Source organism: Phascolarctos cinereus, unplaced genomic scaffold (genome assembly GCF_003287225.1).
Source record: "Phascolarctos cinereus isolate Bilbo 61053 unplaced genomic scaffold, phaCin_HiC Scaffold_5;HRSCAF=322, whole genome shotgun sequence".
Lineage (NCBI taxonomy): Eukaryota > Metazoa > Chordata > Mammalia > Diprotodontia > Phascolarctidae > Phascolarctos > Phascolarctos cinereus.
Genome location: NW_027555958.1, coordinates 365,605,515 through 365,631,635, shown reverse-complemented (window position 1 = coordinate 365,631,635; position 26,121 = coordinate 365,605,515). Strand labels below are relative to the sequence as shown.

The 26,121-nt window shown below is 38.1% G+C and overlaps 1 pseudogene; it reads right to left on the bottom strand.

Moving 5' to 3' along the window:
- LOC110222710 (charged multivesicular body protein 6 pseudogene) overlaps nucleotides 1-26,121 on the bottom strand; it is a 138,148-nt pseudogene that overhangs the window by 30,526 nt on the left and 81,501 nt on the right.

Sequence of the window (26,121 nt, the reverse complement as noted above, 5' to 3'; positions counted from 1 at the left end):
ACCTATTATAGTGGAGGGGAAAATAGGAGGTTGGCCCGTGGGCATCTCTTGAACCTAACTCTCATCAGTATCGGCTCAAAGAGGGTATAATATAAACAATCAGTTATATATAGAAATCTATCTTACTGGCAGGAAAGTAGTAAGGGAGGAGATTAAGTAAAGGTGTATGTAGGGGATTGACAGAAGAGAGGGCAGACTGGGAGGTGGTAGACAGAAGCAAAACACTGGTGAGGAGGGAAAGGGTGAAAAGGGAGAGAGGACAAACAGGAGGAAAAATAGGATGGAAGAAATACATAGTAATCATAACTGTGAATGTGCATGGCATGAACTCTACCATAAAATGGAAGCAGATAGCAGAATGGATCAAAAACTAGAATCCTATAATATGTTATTTACAAGAAACACACTTGAAACAGAGACACACACACATACAGCAAAGTTAAGGGGCAGGAGCAGAATCTATTATGCTTCAGCTGAAGTGAGAAAACAAAAACAAACAAACAAACAAGCAAACAGGGGTAGCAATCCTGATCTCAGCCAAAGCAAAAGCAAAAGTAGACCTAATTAAAAGAGACATGGAAGGAAATTACATTTTGTTAACAGGTACAATAGACAATGAAGTTATATCAATACTAAACATATGTACTAAATGGTATAGCATCCAAATTATTTTTGTCTGTTAAGAGATAGGTAATTTTATTTTTTCTAGGTTGTTTGGTGCTCATCATGTCTGTCACGTTACAACTCTCTTCTTGAAAAAATATTCATGAAGTAGAAACTCAAGGCTTCTGATCTGTTACAGATTGTTGGTCTCTTTCATTCTTGAGTCTGAATCATATTTTCCAGCACTTTGAATCATCTTCCCCTATATCCACTTTTGCATGGAAGTTGCCAAGTATCAAGAGAGACATTAACTTAAGGTGGTGAATCTTGTCAAGTTCTTTATGAAATTTTTCTATTACTTCATTATCTGCAACATAAGCTGCAATTACCTTCATGGTGGTCTGCTTGCTTATATTTATTATAGTATTACAAAGTGAGAAGCCCAAGTATTCCACAAAATTATATTTCTTATTACCTTTGGGCACAAGATAAAGCCAAATCTGTCAGCTTCCTTGCAGAACTATTCAAGGAGGACCTAAAGTTCCTCTTTCGTTTAGATGTGACTTCTTTCTGCCAGCAAGAATGTCAATATGGATGTGATTCTGTTCTTTCAGGAGTCTAACAATTGCTTTGTCATTAGACAGGGATCATAGATTAACACAACTGTTGAGTAAAATTATTATGTGTAGACAGTCTAAGAACTATGTGATTCTTGGCATCTTCTGTCCCCTTTCCACTAATCTGACTAGACAGGCAGAAGGGAGCCACACAGGCCTAACAGCTATTTTGTATATCAATTTGCTTCATGGTTCAACATGGCCAAACAATTCTTATCTACACCTAGCTGGGGTGGTCTTTGACAGCTGGTCAAGCCTTTCACTGGGACAATACCTCAAGTCTTTCCAGCTTGGAACAAATTGCTGGAGCCTGCAGTTTGCCAGCATAGCCTGGGAAAAGCCAGGGTTACCTCTACACCTTGATAGTATACAAATTCTTAAAGGAGAAGTTAAATGAGTTACAGGTTCATGATCAAACAAGAGATAGAAAACATTACAAAATGTAAAATAGATGATTTTGATTACATTAAATTAAAAAGCTTTGCACAAACAAAACCAATTCAATCAAGATCAGAGGGAAAGCATAAAGCTGGGAAGCAATCTCTATAGCAAGTGTCTCTGATAAAGGCTTCATTTCTCAAATATATAGAGAACTGAGTCAAATTTATAAAAATACAAGCCATTTCCCAGTTGATAAATGGTCAAAGGATATGAAATTTTCAGATGAAGAAAGGAAGGCAGTTTTCAGACGAAGAAATCAAAGCTATCTATAAGCATATGAAGAAGTGCTCTAAATCACTTTTGATTAGAGAAATGCAAATTAAAACAACTCTGAGGTACCACTTCACACTTATCTGATTGGCTAATATGACAAAAAAAAGGAAAATGATAAATTTTGGAGAGGATGTAGGAAAATTGGGACACTAATGTATTGTTGGTGGAGTTGTGAACTGATCCAACCATTCTGGAGAGCAATTTGGAACTATGCCCAAAGGGCAACCAAATATCCTTTGATCCAGCAATACCACTACTAGGTCTGCATCTCAAAGTGATCATAAAAAAGGGAAAAGGACCTATATGTGCAAACGTAGTGGCAAAATATTGGAAGTGGGGAGTTGCTCATCAATTGGGGAATGGCTGGAAAAGCTGTGGCGTATGAATATAATGGAAAATCATTGTGCAAAAATAAGGCAGATTTCAGAAAAACCTGGTTTTTCAGAAAAACAGAAAGACTTGTATGAACTGATACAAAGTGAAATGAGCAGAACCAAGAAAACATTGTATACAGTATCAGCAACATTGCATGATGATCACCTACGAATGACCCAGTTCTTCCCAGAAACACAATGATCCAAAATAAGTACAAAGAGCTCATAAAGGAAAATGCTATCCACATCCATATAAAGAACCAATGGATTCTGAATGCAGATTGAAGCATTCTTGTTTCACTTACTTTATTCTTTTTCATGCTTTTTTTTCTTTTGACCTATTTCTTCTTTTATAACTGTGGCTGATATGGAAATATGTTTTTCATGATAGCACATGAATAACGTATATCAAATTGCTTACCCTTTTATGAAAAGGGGAGGAAAGGGAGGAAGGAAAAAAATTTGGAACTAAAAATATTATAAAAAGGAATGCTAAAAATTGTCTTGACATGTAATTGGGAGGAAATAAAATACTATTAAAAAAACAGAAAGTAAATTTCTATGTTTCCAAACTAACAAAAGGACTTTATATCAAGGAAGGCTCTGACTCCTCCAAAATTATTATATATTTAAAAATTTCTTAAACTTTCTTTTTGTTAATGGAAAAAAGGATTTTTTCCCTCTTCTCAGTGACTTCAGCATCTCTAGGAATTACATATCTTTATGATCTCCTCCTAACGCTTCCTCTTGCTCACCCCTTTTTTAAAAATCTCTTAACTCTTACACATTTTGATAGACACCTGCTGTCTAGAAACTTGCTGAATATCAATCAATGAATGTCTATTTTGTTTTGTTTTGTTTTGTTTGTTTGTTTGTTTTTAACAAATTCTTCTCTAGAAATCATTTGCAGTCTTCAAGTGAATTTTTGCATCTTCCCGGAACTCTTAATCAATTTGTGTCTCATGCTATACATTTATGTATAATGGGAGTTTGAATCCTGCCAATTAAGAGAATTTTGTGTCATTCTTGACCAAAGGAAATCTTTAGGTTAAGCATAAAGTGAACCTCAGAGAATGCAGAGGTGTACAATTGGCTTCAATGGGAATGTGTATGTACTTAGACATCAAATTGGCTAATTTTAATAGAAATTAGCCTTTGCAGCCACAAACAAGCAAAAATGTTTAATTACATTGGTATATGGTGAAAGGTCCCTCAGAGCCAGCATGGTAAGTGAGAAAGTGCTAGGCTTAGAGTCAGGAATACCTGGGTTCAAATTCTCTCTCTGACACATAGTAATTGTGGGACACCAAGTAAGACACTTAAATTCTGTGTGCCTCAGGCTACTTTCTGGGCTTAGCTATTAAACCAGAGGTAGGCTTCCCTAGGAATGTATCTGTGTAAAGGTCTCTAGTTGGTGGAAATTGGTGGTCTTCTTTAAAACTGATATATGTTACTATAGTATCTATATCATGGGGTATTGTCAGGTTTGAAAACTATAACATATTTGAAATACTTTGAGAACCAGCAATACCACTACTAGGTCTATATCTCAAAGCAAGATCTATTATATACCACAGGCACTTAATGAATGGGGGGTGACTGAATGTGTAAATGAATAAAAGTCATAGATGATTTAATAAAAGTCAATAAAAAGTATTAGAATGACAAGGAGAGGTTAAAGTATTGGACTCTGACCTTTTTTTTTTTACAATCTTTATCGTTGGCTCCTCTTATACCTGATCAAAAGCCATTCTGTGGTGGTTTAGATACATTTCTACTTGTTTCACCCTCAATAGAGATGAAAAATACCTATTTTTCCTTTTGACGCTTCAGAAATCTTAATGTATTTAGGCTCCCTCCCCACTCATGATTACTTGTTTCATTTTTGTCTTTGCATCCTCGGTGCCTAGCATGTGGTAGATAACTGTTGATGAATTATCCTTTCTATTTATATGTGAAGTACCCATGTCACAATGAGATTAAGTGACTTGTTCATAATCTCTTAGCTAATAAATGTCAGAAGTGGGATTTGAACCTGAGTCTCTTTTGTATCAAGCCCAGAACTTTATCCATCATACCAACCTGCTGCCATGCTAATAACATTAGAAATAATAGAGACAAGATGATAGTGTTTGGCTTAAAGTAAAGAATACTTGGGTTCAAATCCCATCTTTGGCATGTGACCTCTTAGGGTTACAAGATGGGTGACTCTGGATTTAACCTCTGGCAGCTCCCTAAGACTCATTTACAAAGTCCAAAATGGGCTGCCATCTGTATCAATGGAGGGAGCTCCAGGAAAGAGAGATCCTCAAGTTGACGCAATACTTCCTGTGTAAAAGACCTATGAATGGAGTAACATTTATTGTTTACTGTGTGCTAATCAATGTTAAACAAAGTGCTAAGGGGCTTCCAGGAAAGGACAAAATCATTTATGGTTGTGGGAACTGGGGAAAGCTTCATGGAGGACCTGACATTTGAACTGTATCAGGTTTTCCTGTGGCGGGTAATGGAAGGGCACCATTGATAAATGTCTCAGTTGTTGGTCTGTGGTACTATGGGTTTAGATGTAGACCTGCTACAAGGCTGGAACCCAGGACACCTTGAGCTCTCTCCCTGGCTTATGTTCCTTTGATTTTAGAAAGAGTGATTTTTTTTTGACCGAGACACTTTGTTTATGCAATGCTGGACAGTGATTGAGTTTATGTAAGGACCAGAGAAGAAAAACCTTTACCCCCACAATGATACATTCAAATGTTGATTCACAATGAAGAGCAGCTAGCAGTCATCCAGCATACAGTGCAGAGCAAAACAAAACAAGCAACATGATGATACATAAAACTTTGCTGTGTGACTACTTAGTGAATGAAGAGGAGTACAGAAGTTAGAGGAAGAGGTGAAATGACAGATGTGCTGAAAGATGACACTTTATGATTCATAGATACACTGGGTGGGTTATGCTGCAAGGATGACGGATAACTGATGGACCGCCTGACTTACAGACTAGAATCTATAGGACCATAAATTACTGGGAAGCTGAAAACTCAGTGGGATGAACCCATGCTTTGATTATTTTAGAAGAAATGATAACAGCAATGACAAAGTTGTCAATTTTTGTTTCCAGGGGATCTCTATGGATCTCTCTGTATCCTTACTTTGAAGTACAATGGAGAAGACGGGAATGAATGTCTTTTTAAGAAGGTCATTCAAGGAACAAAAATCATTAAATTGTATGAAATAAGGGTAATTGGCTCCACCCCCCATATCTGCTGGAATTGAGCATTTGTCCCATCCCTTTCTGGTGGGTGGTGCCCTTTTTGTAGGGCAAGCATGACCAGAAGCTTCTTCTTGGTCCCCCTGTGTGGCCCTTATACCTAGGGGTTGTACATGATTGCTAACATGAGAAGGAAGAGCTGCTCTCCAAGTAATTTTCTACTCTTGCTCTCTTCCCTCCATCCCTCTTCAGAATTTATGGCTTGGGACTCCCCTAGCTTTCACTTTGACTTCTTATGGGATGGGGATGGGGATTTCTTTTTCCTCTCTTCCAAGTAACCATGGCATCTGTTTTCCTGTAGCAAAGAGATCATGTACTCATCTGGATGAGCCTGAGATTAACAATCAAGTCCTTGCAGACCCTTCTGCTTTGTGTTTCTGTGAGCATGGGTGACCAAGCAGTGATCCTAAGAGCTAAACTTTTTGATTCCAATGTCTACCTTGGTCCAGAGCTCCTGTGCTCTTCAGTCGGTGTTGGGTGCCTTGTGGCCAGTGCTTCTTGTAGCTACTACAACACTTCTCAGAGGAGAAATGACCACTAACAGGAAGATGAGCCCAAGCCATGCTCTAACTTGCTGGAAGATATAGCCTTTTGAAAAAGACTTTTCATCAGTTCTACAGTGTTTTATATTCTGATATTGTAAGTACAACCTCTTGGGAGAGTATGGTAGGAGTTATAGGTTACTGTTTAATAATTTAAACATCTGTCAATATACAGTTACAAATCTTTTGTGTACAGTATAAGCATTTCTTTTGTTGGGGAGGAAATAAATAGATTTCCCATACTCAGCTACTTTTTATATTGAGTACCCTTCTAGAAGGGACTCTGTTGACCAATGCAGGATAGTCATGAACCAAACCTGAACTTAAAGAGATTCTATCCTAGAACTCCCAAATGAGTATAATGCTTCTTCTACAACAAGAAAAAGCAGTACTCCTCTTTTTAGAGGCTGGGCTCCCCCAGCACTGAAACCAGTCAACCTGAGTTCAGAGCTGTGATCTCTCAGTACAAGGGTGGAATCCTAGCTCTGCCCCTCCCCACCCAAGATAGCAGGCCTGTTACACATATCACACAGATATCTATCTGCCTATGCTGTCTAGATGTTGGCTTGGCCCCATTTTCCATAACCAGGTTTCTCCACAATTCAACATCTCCATTCACAAAACCGCAAGAACCATGGCTCCAAATTGTTTAGTTCTCTTCAGATTGAAGGTACTACTTAGGGCTTGCCCCTTTGTCACATGCATATGCAAATGAAAGGAAGAAATCTTTGGGGAGGAGGAAGCAGGTTCTTTTTCTAAATCAAGGAAAACTTTGAATTGTAATTAGGCTGTTTTGAGTCAGACTTTATAGCACCTTTCTCTTAGATTAGTAGAATAATATTGATGACTCTTAAAAAAAAAGTCATCTCCCCCACCCCCCCACCAAATCTGCCACTTGCATTTCAAGTGGTTAGCATTGGGCATGTTCCCTTGGATTGACAGATGATTCTATTTGTCAGTGATTGCAGCAGCTGTGACTTGTGAAGAGTGTCTGGAATTGTAGACTGTCACCTTTGTTTTACTGGTCTGGTTTCTCGCACGTTGGCTGGCAGTATTGCAGAATGTACGACAGTACTTGATATAGAAATGGCAAGAATCTTGCCCTCAAATTGGAAACAGGGTCTTATTTTAGAAATGTCTAATGTACTTGGCTTCCCCATTATTCCTGAGTTGTCACAATCTTTAAAGATGAAATTGGAGATATTGCAAACAGGCAAAAGTGGCTGTCAGGAACCTGACAATTAGCAAGAAAGAGTTTTTGATGAAATGCAAATTAATTTTGAAAAAAAATTGCCATAGTGGTCTTCTGCTGCTATCCAATTTGCCTAAAGGCTCTAACAGAATTGCAGAATGTGAGCAACTTGCTGGAAAGACTCAGAGAATTTATAGAGTTAGAGCTGGAAGGGACTTTAGAGGCCATTAAGTCCAACGCTCATTTTATAGGCTAGGAAACAAGCACTCAGAGGTCAAGTGACTTGACTAGGGTCACACAGCCAGTAAGTCCTAGAGGCAAAATTAGAACTCAGGTTTTCTTAACTCCAGATTTATGGCTCAATCTTGAACACCAGTTACCTGACTAGGTGGTCTGAGTGCTCACACTTTTCCAATGAATAGAGTGATTTAACCATGGAGTCTGCAGATCATAAACTCATGAAAACAAGTAATAGCAACCCCTCCCCCCACCCCAATCTGATGCTCCCCTCCATTCTCTTCAATCAAATCAGTCTTCTTCCCCATCTCTGCATGTGTTCAGTTGATATTAGTGCTACCTCTGTTTCCCCATCCTAAAATACCCTTCTTTCTTCATTCTCCCACTCCAAAGATATACTTCCTCTAAGCCCTTGCTGAGATGCACAAAGCCAAAGTCAAAGAATGGGTCACCTCATAGGCAGCGTGGCATAGTAGAAAGAGTACTAGATTTGGAGTCAGAGGACCTGGGTTTACGTTCCACCTCTGATACTGTCATTTTGGACAAACCAGTTAAACCCACGGAGCCTCAGTTTCCTTATTTAAAAAAAAAAGAGGGGGATTGAACTAGATAACTTTTGAAATCCCTTTCAACTCTTCCTTACAATCTAAATGTGAATTCTCACACTACTGCTTAATAAAACTTTAAGTAAGTTAGGTGGCCTCCGGGGAATAGAATAGAGCATTGGACCTGGATTCAGGAAGACCTGAGTTTAATCCTACTTCAGACACTTACTAGCTGTGTGACTTTGTTAACAAGTCACTTAACCTCGGTTTGCCTTGGTTTCCTTATTTGTAATTTGGATTAACAATAGCACTTGCCTCCCAGGTTTGTTGTGAGGCTAAAATGAGATGATATTTGGAATCCTTAAAGCACAGTATAAATGTTAGGAATGAATCAATTTACCTAGCTGGGCCTTGGTTTCCTTGCCTATAAAATGTGGTAGTTGGACTAGATGCCTTCTCAGGTTCATTCCAGCTCTAAATCCATAATCCGACGATCCCAGTAGTCCAGTGGATTTGGCCTTTTTCCTGTCCCCGACAAAACAAAGTGTAAGTGTATGCTAGGGTTCAAATGATCTACACTACACATTTCCTTTGACAACCTGGTATTGGCCAGAACCTCTGGTCAACTCCTTTACTTTCCCTTACCCCAAGAAGAAATCTAACCAGAGTTATTCCAAGGAATTTCAGGAATGTGCCCCATCTTGGATATGATAGAAGCCCCTGTCCAACCTGACCATTCACACTGCCTCTGCTGACCGACTGGAGAATTCCTGAGCTGAGACAAGACTATAAGAGAAATGACCATTACATCCTCCCACCTCTGTGCCTTTGCCCAAGCTATCAATCACCTCTGGGTTGCACTCCCTCCTCATTTTAGATGTCTTAGAATCTTCCTTCCTTCAAAGCTCAGCCCTGCTCCACCTCTTATAGGAAGTCTTGTTGAATCCTCTTACTTATTTAGTTTTCTCTCCATCTTAAAATTGCATCTTATTTACTATTCTATGTACGTATTATGTCCCAAAGTAAAAAGGTCAATTCAAAGGCAAGCAGTGGATTTTTTTGGTTTGTTTGGTTTTTGCTTTTGTTGTTTTTTGTTTTTGCGTTCCCAGTGGCTAGCACAACACATTCCATATCATAGGAATTTAATACAATTTTATTGAATTGAACTGAAGAACCAATCCCATTGAGTTGGATGGGGATTATTTAAGTTCCCTGCAATCTGACTCGTAGGGCGAGGTTGTCTGGAAAGACTAGAGCTGTCCATTAAAAAGCAGTACTTAGCGGAAAACCTCTGCTGGCAAAACCTACTTTTTGGGGATGTATCCTGGTTCTTGCTCCTAACCTCGGCCTGGCCTGTGCTTTCCCACCAATTGATCCTGACTCAGCTCACTGACTAGGCATCTGTTTAATTCTCCTGATCCTTGGCTCTATTTCCTGCCTCTTGTCTCCCCTCAGTTCTTTCCAACCTACCTTCTTTGGCAAAGGGTCTTAGCCCTAGCTCTACTTGTATCTTATGTTACTGCTTGATCCCCTATACATCACGACTTTGCATTACATCTCCTGATGTTATCTTCTAGCTCATCTTTTCATTCACCTGCCCAGGTTCTTTCCAAAGCAACACCTTAACTTAATTTTCAAATACTCATTACCAGCTCTTGTGATTTTCATGTTGTGTCCCCCATTAGAGAGTGAGCTCATGGGTAGGGATTAGTTTTACTTTTGTTTGTTTGTTTGTTTCTTCAGCCTTTAGCATAGTGCCATACACATCTCTTAATAAATGCTTGTTGACTGACAAGTGACTGCCTGGCTGCCTTTTTCCCTAGCAGGAAAGTCCTAGGACTTACCAAGGTTATTCCAAACTGAATCTTAAGAATATTCCCTAGTAATAAGGTACAATGAGTCCTTTAAGGAAACATTTTATCAGAAATATTCTTGTTAATTATATGTAAAGTCACTTTGGTTTAGCATTGGGAGCCTGTTTTACCAGGTTTAGACAGGGTTTTAGGGCAGCTAGGTGTCACTATGAATAGAGTACTGGCCCTGATGTCTGGAAGACTCATCTTTCTTAGTTCAAATCTGTCCTCAGACACTTACTAGCTATGTGACTCTGAGCTAGTCACTTAATCCTGTTTGCCTCAGTTTCCTCATATGTAAAATGAGCTGGAGAAGGAAATGGAGCATCACTCCAGTGTCTTTGCCAATAAAATCCCAAATGGGATCATGAAGAGTTGCACACAACTGAACAACTAAACAACAAAACAAGAAAGAGTTTGGTGAAAGAGGGTTACCTGAAAGTATTGAGCCCGTGGTGGCCTTAAACACTGTACAACAGTACCCTACACATGTAACACTTGGGGCTTCTCTCAGCTACAAACAACAATGGTCACATCCTTAACCCTTCATCTCCCACAACTGTTCCATTTCTATATTCATGAATTCTAAAATTCTTTTGATCTCATAATACATTTTATTATTCCATTTCCCCCTACCCCTTAGGACTGTTGGACCATGTTGGGTTTTTTTTTTTGTCTTATTATGATCTCCATTCCATTTACTCCTCAGTTCTTTACCAGGCCATCACTTCTGCATTGCCTACACTCTCTTCCCTTCCGCATCTTGAGAGCTTGGTGAACCAAGTGACTTCTACACTATCTTCCACCCTCTATTCCACTCCACTTGCCCCCTGTCAATCTGATCAAGCTGATCAAGCCTTGCCTATCCCCAACCCTGGATTCCCCAGCTTCTTACTTCACTCCCATTTGTGTAGTGCTGAATGGGACTGGAAGAAATTATGAAACTGTGCTGAATGGACCGACTACAAATTTATGTTATCTAACCTCAACTAACCTTGCTGCCCGCATTGCAAGAAGCAATTCTCTTCCTTTCTGACTGATTCACAATTTCACTTTTATCAGAGTCTGTTTGAAACCTTCTTATCTCTCTTCAATAATGGCACTCCTTCTTTTCACCCTGTCAGCAAAGATCTTGATTTATACTTCACTAAAAATAATTGATACTATTCACAGAAAGCTCTCCCTTCTTTTCTCCTCCTCATCTTCCTTCACTCATATATCTCTTTCTATTATCTCCTCTTTCATTCTGGTCTTAGATGAAGAAGTGGCCTTTCTCCTTGACAAGGAAAAACCCTCTACATAAGCTTTCCACTCCTGACTTCTCAATAAAATTGTCCCCCATTATCATCCCCATTCTCTTTTCATCCTCAATTTCTCCCCCTCTACTAGCTCCTTTCCTGTTGCCCATAAGCATGCTTATGTCTCCCCCATTCTCAAAAAACATCCCACTTGATGCCCTCTCCAAAGTTACCAATGATCTAATTTCCAAATCTAATGCCCCCCTTTTCAGCTCAGACACTCCCTAATTTCTCAGCACTATTTGAAACTATTAATCACCTTCTCCTGGAGCTGTCTCCTCTCTAGGTCTTTGTGATGCTGTCCTCTTCTGGTTCTCTTCCTATTTGTCTGACCACTCCTCAGTCTTTATTGCTGACTCTTTATCCACATCATGCCCACTCACCATGGGTACCTCTCAAGGCTCTGTCCTGGTCCCCATTCTCTTTTTACATTATACTAACTCCACTCATACAAGCTACAGCACCTAGTTCAGATTCTCATCACTTCTCTACTGGACTCTTGCAATAGCCTAGCTGATCTCCCTTTCGCTGTCTTCCTGTTACCTCCAGGATGAAATATACAGTTCTTGGGCTAGCATTTAAAGATCTTCCTCCCTTCTGCCTTCCCATCCTCCTCATATCTTATTTGTCTACACACATTCCACACTCTAAAACACAAATCTGCTTGCAATTTATCTGTTCACTACTCATTATCTCTTAATCTCTGTGTCTTTGCACTGGCTCAGTCCCCTCACCTTTAACACTTAGCTTTCCTGCCTTCTTTTAAGACTTAGTTCAAATCTTATCTTTTACAGAAGGCCTTTCCCAGGTCCTCCAGCTGTTAATGCCTTCCCCAGAGAGATTATCTTCCATCTAATCTGCATATATATTGAATATACCTACTTACATGTGTTCTCTCCCCATTTAAAAGGCAGGAACTGGTTTTTGGCCTTTCCTTGTATGCCCGATGATTAGCATATTGCCTGGCACATAGTAAATGCTTACCAAATACACAATGAAGGACTAAATGTGATAGCTCCACTGAGCACAGATGACCTCAGCTGAGAACTTGCCTCTTCCTCCTAAGTCTAGAAGTAAGAGCAGTAGGCACACACTAATTAAAATGTTGTCCACTGCTAAATGTGTTAAGCAGCACATGGTGAAGGAGAGGTCCTGGGGCAGACTGGTAGATAGCTCTCTCCACGGTCATTGTCTTTGTTGATGAATAGCTGCTGTAGTTGTCTAGTTGGTTCAGTTTCAGTCTCTTTGGACCTCATTTGGAGTTTTCTTGGCAATAATACTGGAAGAGTTTGCCATTTCCTTCTCCAGCTCATTTTGCAGATGAGGAAACTAAGGCAAACAGGGTTAAGTGACTTGCCCAGGGTCACACAGCTAGTGTCTGAGACTAGATTTGAACTCAGGAAGATTTCTTCCTGATTTCAGACCAGGAATTCTGTGTCACCTAGCTGCTATACTACCCTCTCCTAATCCTTGTCTCTATCATCTAATGACCTTCTGGTCGCTTTTCTGCTCTAATGAAGTCTTTCAGTCTTATCATTCAAGTTTTGAATCCACTTCACTATTCCATCCTCTTATCCACATTTCTCGATATTGCTGATAAAATTAGCATAAAAAGCACTTGGTTGATAGCTAGAACCTACCCAAGGTCACTCAGCTGATAAGCATTTGGGATAGAATTCAAAAACGTTTCTTCTGAATCCAAATCCAGTACTCTTTCCCCTTGAACGCAATCTGCTGGTTATTGTTTGCCACACATTGATGCTATGCTTATTGAAGCCTGTGCTCCTTCACACCAGGACACTGTTTCTCTTGATGTCCTAATTTATACTTACTCTAATTCAGATCTTTTGAATATCATTCTGCATATCCAACCAATGGAGGTGGTACTGAGACCCTCTCTCCCTAAAGAATAATTCCGTATAGGTGAAATCTGGTAGAATGAACACCTAAAGCAAATGATCAATAGAACAGAAAGCAGAACCATCAGGAGTAACAGTCAGTAAGTAGGTGGAAGTGGGAGAAGGAGGTGTCACGAACATGCTGACACTAATTATATTTTAGTTTTCAGCTGCCTCTTTCTCCTCCTGAAGATGCCTTGGGAGACAGCTGCTTTCTCCAATAGGGTAGGCCTGAGATGATCACCTCACTTCATTATGCCCTAAGAAAGGTTCTGCCTCCTATCATTTTTATTCTGCACATGTCTAGTCCAAGAGAATTGTTTTAGGTTATATTCAGGATAACTCAACAATAATATACAGTTGAATTTTCATTAATCAGAACTCCTAATTAACTAGAATTGTTTGCCATCATGCATATATGACAAGAAAACAAGATCATATCCTCTGATTCAAAAGAAATATGCAACTTCCATGTTATTTTCTGGTGGTTAGTAAACATTCAACTCAACCTCCTACCGCTTCTATGTTTACAACATTCTACAGTGATCACTAGTATTTAGAAGAATGACGCTGATACCACAATATTCTTGGCCACTAAAAAAAGATTAAATTATACTCTGTAAACTCTTAACTCAGAGGCAGTATAGCATTAATCAACAACCATTTACTAAGCGCTTATGTGTGCCAGCAACTTTGCTAAGTGCTAGGAATACAAAGACAAAGGCATAGCCATCCCTTAGGTGTCATAAAGACCTTAGTTCAAGCCCTGCCTTCTTCACATATTAGCCGTGTGACTCAGGGCAAGTTCTTTAACTATTAAATGCCCTAGACAATTCTCTGAGACTATAAGTGGCAAGAAGAGGTGAGGATTTGCATTGTCAGAGGGTAGTTCCTTACCAGAAATTCCCTACACTGATGAAATGAGAGGCCCCCCCAAAAAAAGGAAAGGATAAAAAAACCTTATTATTATTATTTCTAAATTATTGAAAACAATAAATTAATCTGAATGCCCCATACTACAAATGGGCTGCTTAGTGTTTTACTTTACAATTTTTGAATAGGCTGCTAGCATAATAGAGGTTACATACCTACCATGGCCAGACTACATCAAGAGTATTGTGTTCATTTCTGGGTAATATAATTGAAGAAGGGCATGTATAGGCTTGTGTCCACAGGTAGGCAACCATTTCCTGTTGACGTTCTTTTTATCTTTAAAATTCCATGATTCTGTGATTTTGTGAAATTTCTCTTTCAAAGTCTGCTGATGACTTTCTAATGATCAAATAAATGCATTGGTCTTTTCGGTCCTTTTTGGCTTTCCCTTAAGTTCTTGCCACTGTTGACTGTCTCCTTCAACTAAAGACCCTCTTTTGCCCTGGCTTCAGGGACACCACCTCTTCATATTATTTATTCTCCTTTTCCTTCCTGTACTAGCTGTGAATCCTCTTCTCAGCCCCTCCATGTTGGCATTTCTAAGAAGTTGGTGCTTCTCCCATTTACTTTTCTTTCTATATTCTTTTCCTCTCTGGCTCCCATGGTTTCAACTTTTACTTCTGTGCAAAATGATTTTAAAATCCCCATTTCCATCCCTGACCAATCTTATGTGACCAACTTTTACTTCTGTGCAAATGATTTTTAAAATCCCCATCTCTACCCCTGACCAATCTTATGAGACCAATGCATACGAGACTTCACTCCCTGGCTGCTCTACTGCTTCTTTAAGTATAACATGTCTGTAACCAAATAATGTCTTTCCCCTTCAATCTGCTTCTCCTTCTGACTTTGCTATTTCTGTTTCCAGGAACCATCACGTACTCTTTCATATTCAAAATCTTTGGTATATTTTAACCTTACCTTTTGCTCATGTTCATAGCCAAGTTGATTACCAAGTTTTATCAATTCCATCTTCACAATATATTTCACGTACGTCTTCTCCTCCCTATTCTTTTGCCACTATCCTTTTTTAAGCCCCTATTACCACCAGTCTAGACCACTACAACAATTTCCCTAAAGGGTTTCACATCTCTGCCTCTCTTCCTCTCAATCTGTCCTTCGTATTATGGTTTGGATAGTCATTCTTGTGTATAGATCTATTCATGTCATTCTTATGGCAGCTGGTATTGCAGCAGACAGAGTCAGAACTGATGGAGAAGACCTAAATTTGAATCCTGCCTCAGAAACTTAATATCTGTATGATCCTGGGCAAGTTACTTTCTCTCTAAGCCTCATTTTCATCATTTGCAAAATGGGCATAGTAATAGCATTTCATCCCAGAGTTGTTATGAGAATCAAAGGAGATAATATATGTAAAGTGATTTGTAAACCATAAAGCAGCATATAAATAGTAGCTATTATTACAAATGTTACTTTGTTGAGAATCTCCAGTGACTCTCTATTGTTTACGGTCTAAAGTTGAAATTTCTTTCCCCAGTATTCAAGGTTCTCCACAACCTGGGACCACTTTGTTTTTCCAGCCTTTTCTCAAGAGATTTCTTTCTACAAGCTAGAATATTATACATATACATATATATATATAATATACACACACACACACACACACACACACACACACACACACACACATATACACACACACATATATGTGTGTGTATATGCACATACATATATGTATATGTACATATACATACCTACATATACATACATATATTTGCTTTATGAATACTCTACCATACTCCAAACTAGAATATTTTCTTGTCCTAGGAATATTTCCTGTACTTCCTACTTCCGTATCTTTGTTCAATCTATTCCCTATTCTTATAGGGCTCTCTATCTATAAAATTCCTATCCATTCTTCAAAGCCCAACTCAAATACCATAAGAAAGCATCCCTGATTCACCTTTACCTTTGCAACTCTAATTTGCTTGTCATGTAATATTATGTGCTATACTTTTCTGTACTTGTACTTTTCCCTTATAGGTCTGAAGGCCTATAAGGATAGGCATAATTTAGAACTGAAAAAGTGTTATTATCTTCTGAATAGTAAAATAAAAAAATATATGTGTGCATGTGTGTGTGTTTTTATATATATATAATTTCTAAGAATTCCAAGGTACCTTAACAAAAACTGATTATGTGCTAGGGTGCAAAGAAATAAACAAACCTATTAAACATTTTCTTTATATATGTGTGATATGTCATATATATTTTATTCTTTGTATATCCTTTATGTAGGTAATACATGTTATATGCACACACATACACACATACACACACACACACGCACACATATGCATTCTTTGCACAGTGTTACGTAATAAAACAGAAATAACTACCAGGAACGTAAGTAAAGATACAGATCTAAAAGGATACATAGGTAGTTACATTCTGAACAATGAATAAAAAAAGACAAAAAAATCACAGACACAAGGAAAAATTATATGAACAAAAACAATAACAATAGACAGCACACCAAAAATAAGTATGAAGCTAAAACAGAGGAAAAATCACATCTCTGAAAGCATATAGCAAGAGAATAGAAAAAGAGAGGATTGATGAATTAAGCAGGAAATTAAAAAAAACTTAGAAAACCAACAGATTAATAGCTTCCAAATATGCACAAAAGAAAGAATCTTGAACATTAGAAGAGATAAAGGTAAAATTGAAAACAAAGAGGTTATTTGAAAATAAACAGAATGAAAGGTTGTCTTTAAGAAAGACCAACAATATCAATAAACCATTAGTTAGCTTGACTAAAAAGAGAACATCAAATTGATCATCATAATTTATCACAGTCAAAAATGATAAAAGTGAACTTACAGAAAGGAAATAAAAATTATGATCAGAAGATATTCTGTACCATTATATATCAGTAAAACTGAGAATGGAAAATATTTTAAAAAGGAACAATAAAGGACTGGTAAGTCCAGCTGTAAAACACTCTGGACCAGATTTGAAACTATAAGACAATAAACATCAAAACTATTACTAGTGAAAAATTAGAGAAAAATAAATTGAGATTCAGAATTAACCTAGTAGTTCAATGGTTATTAAATCCTAGAACACAAATTATTCAACACATTTGGCAGAAAACTAGTTTTAGATAAGAACCTTGTACCATATAACAAGATAAACTGCAAGTGAAGGTGAGATCTAACAATAAAAGATCACAGCATTAAACAAAAATAGAAGAGAATTGAAAGGGATAATTTTTTCACAACAATGGCTAAGGAAAATTTTTTTTGAGCATTTAAAAAAATATTTATTTTTAGTTTTCAGCATTCACTTCCACAGGATTTTGAATTCCAAATTTTCTCCTCCTTTCTGTCCTCCCCTATTCCATTATGGCATGCATTCTGATTATACCTTCCCCTAATCTGTCCTCCCTTCTATCACCCCCCTCCCTTTCTCTTATCTCCTTCCCCTTCTATTTTCCTGCAGAGCAGGATAGATTTCTATACCCTATTGCCTGCGTATCTTATTTCCCAGTTGCATGTAAAAAACAATTTTTAACATTTGTTTTTAAAACTTTGAGTTCCAAATTCTCTCCCTTCCTCCCTCCCCATCTACCATCTTTGAGAAGGCAAGCAACTTGATACAGGTTATACATGTGTAGTCATATATAATAGTTCATATAGCCTTCCATATGATCTCCTGAAATAGTCATGCTATGAAAGACTAACTGTATTTCCTTCCATCCTATCATGCTCCCCCTTTTACCCATTTATTCTATTTTCTCCTTTGACCCTGTCTCTCCTCAAAAGTGTTTGCTTCTGGTTACACCCTTCCCCAATCTGCCCTCTCTTCTGTCATCACACCCTCTTTTATCCCCTTCCCGCTACTTTCCTGTGGGATAAGATAGATTTCCATACCCAGTTGAGTGTGTGTCATTCCCTCCTTAAGCCAAATTCAATGAGAGTAAGGTTCACTCATTCCCTCTCACTTTCCCTCTCTTCTCCTCCACTGCAAAAGTTTTTTCTTGCCTTGTTTATGTGAGATAATTTACCCATTCTAACTCTCCCTTTCTCCATCTCTCAGTGTATTCCTCTCTTACCCCTTAATTTTATTTTTTAGATATCATCCCTTCATATTCAACTCACCCTATGCCTTCTGTCTATATATATTCCCTCCAACTACCCTAATACTGAGAAAGGTCTCATGAGTTACAAATATCATCTTTCCCTGTAGGAATGTGAACAGTTCAACTTTAATAAGTCCCTTATGATTTCTCTTTCCTGTTTGCCTTTTCATGTTTCTCTTGAGTCTTGTATTTGAAAGTCAGTTTTTCTATTTAGCTCTGGCTTCTCAAGAATGCATTAAATCGGAGCAGATAGGTGGTGAAGTGGATAGAGTACCAACCCTGGAGTCAGGAGGACCTGAGTTCAAATCCGTCCTCAGACACTTGACACTTACTAGCTGTGTGACCCTAGTCAAGTTACTTAACCCCATTGTCTAGGGAAAAAAAGAATGCATTAAATTCCTCTGCATTGTTGAATGTAAATCCCCCCCTGCCTTTATTGATTACACTCAGTTTTGCTGGGTAGGTGATTCTTGGTTTTAATTCTAGCACCTTTGATCTCTGGAATTTCATATTCCAGGTCCTCAGATCCCTTAATGTAGAAGCTGCTAAATCTTGTGTTATCCTGATTTTGTTTCCACAATACTTGAATTGTTTCTTTCTGGCTGCTTGCAATATTTTCTCCTTGACCTGGGAACTCTGGAATTTGGCTATAATATTCCTAGGAGTTTTCCTTTGGGGATCTCTTTCAGGAGGTGATTACTGGATTCTTCCAATTTCTATTTTACCCTCTGGTTCTAGAGTATCAGGGCAGTTTTCCCAGACAATTTCTTGAAAGATGATGTCTAGGCTCTTTTTAGATCATGGCTTTCTGGTAGTCCAATAATTTTTAAATTATCTCTCCTGGATCTATTTTCCAGGTCAGTTATTTTTCCAATAAGATATTTCACATTGTATTCTATTTTTCTCATTCTTTTGGTTTTGTTTTATAATTTCGTGGTTTCTCATAGAGTCATTAGCTTCCATTTGCTCCATTTCAATTTTTAAAGAATTATTTTCTTCAGTGATCTTTTGGACATCCTCTTCCATTTGACCAATTCTGCTTTTTAAGGCATTCTTCTCCTTAGTGGTTTTTTGGACTTTTTTTTGCCACTTAGTGTAGTCTATTTTTTAAGGTGTTATTTTCTTCAGTATTTTTTGGCTCTCCCTTAGCAAGCTATTGACTCATTTTCCATGATTTTCTTGCATCACTCTCATTTCTCTTCCCAATTTTTCCTCAACTTCTCTTATTTGCTTTTCAAAATCCTTTTTGAGGTCTTCCATGGCCTGAGACTAATTTTTGTTGGAGGCATTGGATGTAGGAGCTTTGACTTTGTTGTCTTCTTCTCATTGTATGTTTTGATTTTCCTTATTACCAAAGTAAGATTCTATAGTATGAGTTTTTTTCCCCATTGTTTGCCCATTTCCCCAGCCAATTACTTGACTTATTAACTGTTTGTTAAGATATGGCTCTGCTTCCAGTGTGGAGGGCATACTATTCCCAAGCTTCAGGGGTTTTGTGCAGCTGTTTTCAGAGCTACTTCTAGGGACCTATACATTTTCAGTTCTTCCAAGGTGGTATGATCTAAGGAGAGCTGTTTACTCCTATACTGGCCTGCGCTCTGGTCTATGAGTGACCACAAGCGTTCTTTTCTGCCTTGAAACTGTGAGAAGGGTTCTCTCTCCACTGTTGCCACAAGCTCTGCTATGCCAGTGCTCCTCCTCTCCCCAGGACTGCCTCCCAGGACTGTGACCCAGACTGAAGTATGGGCAAAGCAACAGAGTCCTGTCCCAGTGCCAGCAAAGAGATCCCTGAAATCTCCTTTTGATTAGTTGTTTTATCTTCTTACTATCTGTGAGCTGAGATCTCTGGAAGTAGCTACTGGGCTGCTGCCCTGAGGCTGTGCTGAGGCCTGGGCTGGCCTGTGCTCCTCTCTCACCCAGACAGACCTTTCCTACTGACCTTCTAAACTGTCTTTGGGTTGAGAAATCTGGAAACTGCAATAGCTGCCAGTGATTCAGTGCTCTGAAGCCTACTCCAGGCCCTCTGGGACCCTGTCTGTTTTAGCATGGCCTGGATTGTGCTCCTCTCCCAACCCAGTGCAACAGACCTTCCTGTCAACCATTCATGTTGTCTTGGGCTGGAAATTTGTTTCTGTCTTTTTGTGGGTTTTGCTGCTCTAGAATTTGTCTGTAGTCATTTTTTACAGGTATTTGGAGGGGTTTGGGGGAGAGCTGAAGGGACTCCCTGCTTTTACTCCACCATTTTGGCTCCAACTCTGGCTGAGGAAAATTCTTGAACAAATGCTGTATGGATGGAGTAATAATAAATAAAGTAGACAATTTTGCTCACATAAGCTAAAAAAAAAAACCACAACTTTTCCATGAACAAAAACAATATAATAGTTGGGTGGGAAATCATTATACCAAATATCTTGGATAAAAGTCTGATATTCAAGATATCAGGAAATTGATATAAATATATGACCATGAGTCAGTCCACAGTGGATATGTATTTAAAGGAAAGAAATTGTAAAAGATACTTGTAAGCAATCAATAATTGTATTAATAATTGTTATAAGTCACAAATGCTAAGAGGAATCAAAACAATTCTAAATTTCACTTCATTTTCACCCAAGTGGCAAAGATGAACATATTGAATCAATTAGTGTTGGAGGAGTGGTAGAGAAATATGTACTGGTAAAGCTACATAGTTCAAATATTTGGAAGACAATTTGGAATTATGGAAGAAAAGTCCCCAAACTATTGACATCTTTTTACAGAGGGGAAGAAGATTAGTATAAAAAGAAGAAACATTAATAGCAACCTTAAAAAAGTAAAAAAAAATAAACTTAATAATTTGCTTACAGTTAGTGCTTAATAAATGTTGAATGACTGGAGAAAGTAGCTCTATAAGCTATGTTCACAGAAGCATTCCTGACAACTTTTTGTGTTAATTTTCTTTCTGTAGGCCATACACCTTAGGGTTTAGTAGTGTTATATAAGCTGGGATAACCATTATTTCATTTGAAGAACTATGAAGATCAGTTGCCAGCAGAGGACACCAAGACACTTTGTTCAAATACTTCTGTGTTCGTTGTTGAAAGTATCTCACTTGAAATGGCTTATTTTAGGATCAACTCATAAGACATTTGGAAGCTACTAATCAGAGAGATCTAACTAATTATTTTAAGAGTCTTACACAATCTTTAACCTTCTTAAATATTAAACCACTTCTCTCTAAGGTTTAGGTAAGAACATTAAGTACATGGTAATAAGAATAATTTTTCTTTAAAAAATAAAGTGGAGAAAAGAAGCTAATTGAGAATTAATCGTGTAATATCTGTATTGTCAAGATGCATGCATTAGATTTTCATGGATGCTTTAATATACTATTTAATTTCTGAGTGAACTATCTTTGTTTTCATTCATAAATTATACCTAGAGGCCTGACATCTTCTTGGACTTGGAGATTTCATCAAAGATATATGTATAATATTTTCAAGTGATTTGTCATAGTCATAAGAAACACATTGACACTTAATGCTTCAAGTGGAGTTTTCGTAAATAGTAATTATTGGTGCAAATCCCTTTTATAGCCCTGATAATGTTGGATAATGATAAAGACAACTTAGTGTGGTGGCCAGGACAAAGCTTGGGGACAGAGAAACCTGAATTCAAATTTTACCTCTGAAACTTAGTAGCTGCTTGAGTCTCAATGGTCTGAGTCACTTTCATTTTCATATACTTTTAGTATATACAGTAGATAAAAGAGCAAAATCTCTTAAAGTGGATACAATATTATTATTACCAAAGTTTAATCTCTATAAGCCTCAGAAACCTCCTGGGAACCTATCAAGTCTTGGGAGGGCAATGGAACTATATTGGTGGAAGGAATTCCCCAATCAGGTATTCCTTAGGATCTCTTGTTTATTTACATAGTGTGGGACTCAAATCAATCAACAAGCATTAATAAGGATTTTCTATCTGCCAGACATTGTCTGCATAGAGAAAAAAGGCAAAAATAATCTGTTCTTAAGTAGCTTACATTCTAACAGAGAAAACAGCATGTGAGGAAACGTCCTAATAGCTGGGATTTGTAGTGAGGCAAATCAGGAAAAGCTTCATATAGAAGGTGGACCTTGAGCTGCATCTTGAAGGAAAGCCGGAATTCCAAGAAGCAATAGTGAGGATGGAGTGAATTTCACATAGGGATGCAACTTATGTAAAGGCAAAGATGTGGGACATCTTAAAACATAGGCTAATCCTGTATTTATTTTTACTGGCTCTATATGAGGGAGACAATAACTACAGTGTACAGTATTTAAGCGTATCATCAAAATACTTTATTCCAGAAACATTACTCCTAAAATTAATTGCTGAATTTTACATAGCACTTTAAGGTTTGTAAAATGCTTCCATATGCATTACCTCATTTGATCCTAACACTGTGAAGTGGTATTATTCCTGTTTTTAGATGAGGACACAGAGAGTTTGTCACTTATTTGCGGGTCTGAGGTAGGTTTTGAACTCAGATCTTTCTGAATCTAAATCCATCATTCCTGAATATTGTCAACTTGACAATGTAGAAACTATGGATTGTATTTATCCAACTGTAGTAATGGAAATATGTAATCATATTTTTAGTACAGGAACTTAGTGCCTGTGAAAAATTAAGATTCACCCCCAATTGTGTTTTGAGGAATATGACAATCTGCATTATCTCTAAAAATACACATGATATTAGGATTCTACTGTATTTACTTTCTACTCTCTCTCCTTACCCCTTCTCCCTGATATTAGAATTAATAGAGAATTAATAGCTGTGTCTTGACTACAGGGTCATAGATTACTGGGCTTGTCTCAAGAAATAGAATTCATAAATGAACTCCTTTCACTCAGTCTATAAGCTCTTTGAGGGAAAGGACCATGTCTTATTTATCTTTGTAATTCTCATGGTGCCTAAATATGCTCTTCTCATATACCCAATACTTTTTTTGTGACATTAATATGGGAGAAGCAGTGGGGGATAGTGGATAGAATTCTGGAATTTGAGTCAGAAAGACCTGGGTTCAAATCCTGTCTCTGCCACTGACTAGCTGTGTGATCCTGAATAAGCTACTTGTCTTCTCTTAGCCTTGATTTCCTTGTCTATAAGATGGCCACGTAGTTATTCCTTCCACATTGTGACTTTCCCAATCATGGTTTTGATATATTGCAGATCAGCATAAGAAGTTGAAAGGGAATTTGGGGGGACTTTCATGGAAGCCACAGATGACACAGAAAATGTGTTGTTGTTTTTGTCCTTTGTTCTCAAAGAGGACCATGACATCAGGAAGGTGATGTCATGACTTGCAAGTGAATTGAGGGAGGGCTGAGCAAAATCACCAGCCTCACTTTCTCCTCTGGAGCCATCTGGGTCCAGTGGCAAAATATAGATCAGGATGACTGGAGATGGCCCCCTGAAAAAGTTTAGAAATAATATTGTATAATATCAACCCAAATTTTACAATAAGGCACTGAAAACACCCCATAAAAGGAAAAAAAAAATTCAGCCTCCTTCTCTGGTTTGAAGGGAGGGCTAAAGAATTTTATGCAGCTTTTCCAGATCATGGGGGCAATGTTTCCCTAACGCCTGTGATGTTTCTATCTTTGACTTAAGGTATATATCAATTTGCTTGATCAAAGAACACGTACAATTTAATTGCATTTAAGACATAATTCCAAATTGTGTACCAGTCATTGAACCAATTCATAGCTCTACCGATAGAACTTCATTTTACTTCTCCTCTTCCCCTAGTATAACCCTTCCAACTTTAACTATTTCCCACTTTTTGCCATCTCTGTAATTTTGAAGTATGTGAGGTGAAATCTCAGAATTGTTTCAATTTGCCTTTCTCTGAATTTTAGTAATATGGACCAGTCTCTCATTGATTGTTAGTTAGTTTGTAATTCTTTTCCTGATAACTTTCTCTTACCCTTTGGCTATTTATCTGTTGGAGAACCAGACACATATTTTATACAGACCTGCACCCCTTCTCTATGGTATTGAAGAACAAAAATGAAGAATCTTCTTCTCCCAATATAAACAGTAAATCGGAAGAAACAGAGATCCTTAATGAGGAGAAACCTGGAAAGCTGCCACTTTGAAAGCTGGTTGTGGCGGTAGTGGACAACAAATTAAATCTGAGTTGGAAATGGCAACAGGGCCCCAGAATGCAAAGAAATAAATAACATCAATGTCAATTCAGCTTCAATTAAAGATCCATGATATCATGTAATGGAGCCAAGAAGTGAAGTAACCCTTCATTTGTCTTTGCAGAGACAATATTGAGAATACAGAATTGAGTTTTAGCCACGTTGGATGAATCATGAAGAGCTAAGAAATGAGCAATGAAAAGATGATGAATGAGTTAGGCAGAAAAAAATGATAATGGAAGATGAAAAGAGTTGAACTCAGTTTGACTCAAAGAAGATCATAGAGTTATTGAGTAATAGCTACACATTCTTGAAAAACATAAGCACCAAAGAAAAATCAGTAAGCTTGGGGGTTAGAAAGAAAAAAAATGAAATCAAATCATCTTCCTAGTGTACTGCTCTGGTTATGTTACTCCACTCAAAAAACTTCCATCATTCCACATTGCTGATTGCATGAAGTTTAAACTTCTGACCTTGGCATTCAAAGCTCTCAACAGTTTGATTCCAATCTAATAGCCAAACATTATCTTACACTTTTTATCATCTAGTCCAATGGCATTATCATTTTGTCATGCTTTTCCCATTTCCGTACATTTACTCACACCACTCCCCCATATTTAGAATAGACTTCCCTTCCTTCAAATCCCAACTTAGATACTTCCTACTCTATGAAGCCACCCTCCACCCAATCTCTACTGAAAAGGTACTTAATAAATGCTTGCTGAATTGAATTGATTCTCTAGATCAGTAATGACTTTAGTGTAATGTAGTAGAAAGATCATTTTTCAATTGGGGATGGCTCTTATTTTTATAAATTTGACTCAGTTCTCTATATGTTTGAGATGTGAGGCCTTTATCAGAGAAACTTGCTGCAATTTTTTTTCCACAGTTACTATTGCTAACTGTATTTCCCTCCATACTTTTCCACCCTACCCCTACCACACTGTTTATTCTATTCTCTCTCTACTTTCATCCTGTCCTCCCTCAAAAGTGTTTTGCTTCTGAATAGTCCCTCCTCCAATCTGCCCTCCTTTCTATCACCTCCCCTTCACTTATCCCTTTCCTCTCCTACTTTCCTGAATGGTAAGATGTATTTCTATACTCAACTGAGTATGTATGTTATTTCCTCTTTGAGCCAGTTCTGATGAGAGTAAGATTCACTCACTCCTCCTTACCTCCTCTCTCTTCCTTTCCACTGCAAAAGCTTTTTCTTGCCTCTTTTATATGAGATAATTTATTTCATTCTACCTCTGCCTTTCTCTTTTTCCCAGTACATTCCTCTCACCCCTTAATTTTATTTTTTAGATATCATCCCTTCATATTCAACTCACACCTGTACTCTGTCTATATAAGCTCCTTCTAACTACCCTAATAATGAGAAAGGTCTTCTGATTTACAAATATCATGTTCCTATGTAGGAATATAAACAGTTCAAACTTATTAAGCCCCTTATGAGTTGTTCAGTCCCCTTACCATCTGTGGACTGAGAGCTCTGGAAGCAGCCTCAGTTGCTGCTGATTCAGACCCTCCCAAGGCCTGCTCCTGGTTTGTTGGGGCTGGTGCTGTCTGGTGTGGCCTGCACTGGACTGTGCTGCACTCGCACCCAGGTGTGATGGACCTTTCCTGCTGATTTTCGAAGTTGGCTTTGGCATTTGTGGGCTGAGAGGTCTGGAAACCACCACTGCTGAGAATTATTCAGTCACCCTGAGACCTGCGCCAGCTTTGCTGCGACTCTTCTGCGCTGGAGTGGCCTGAACCTGACTAC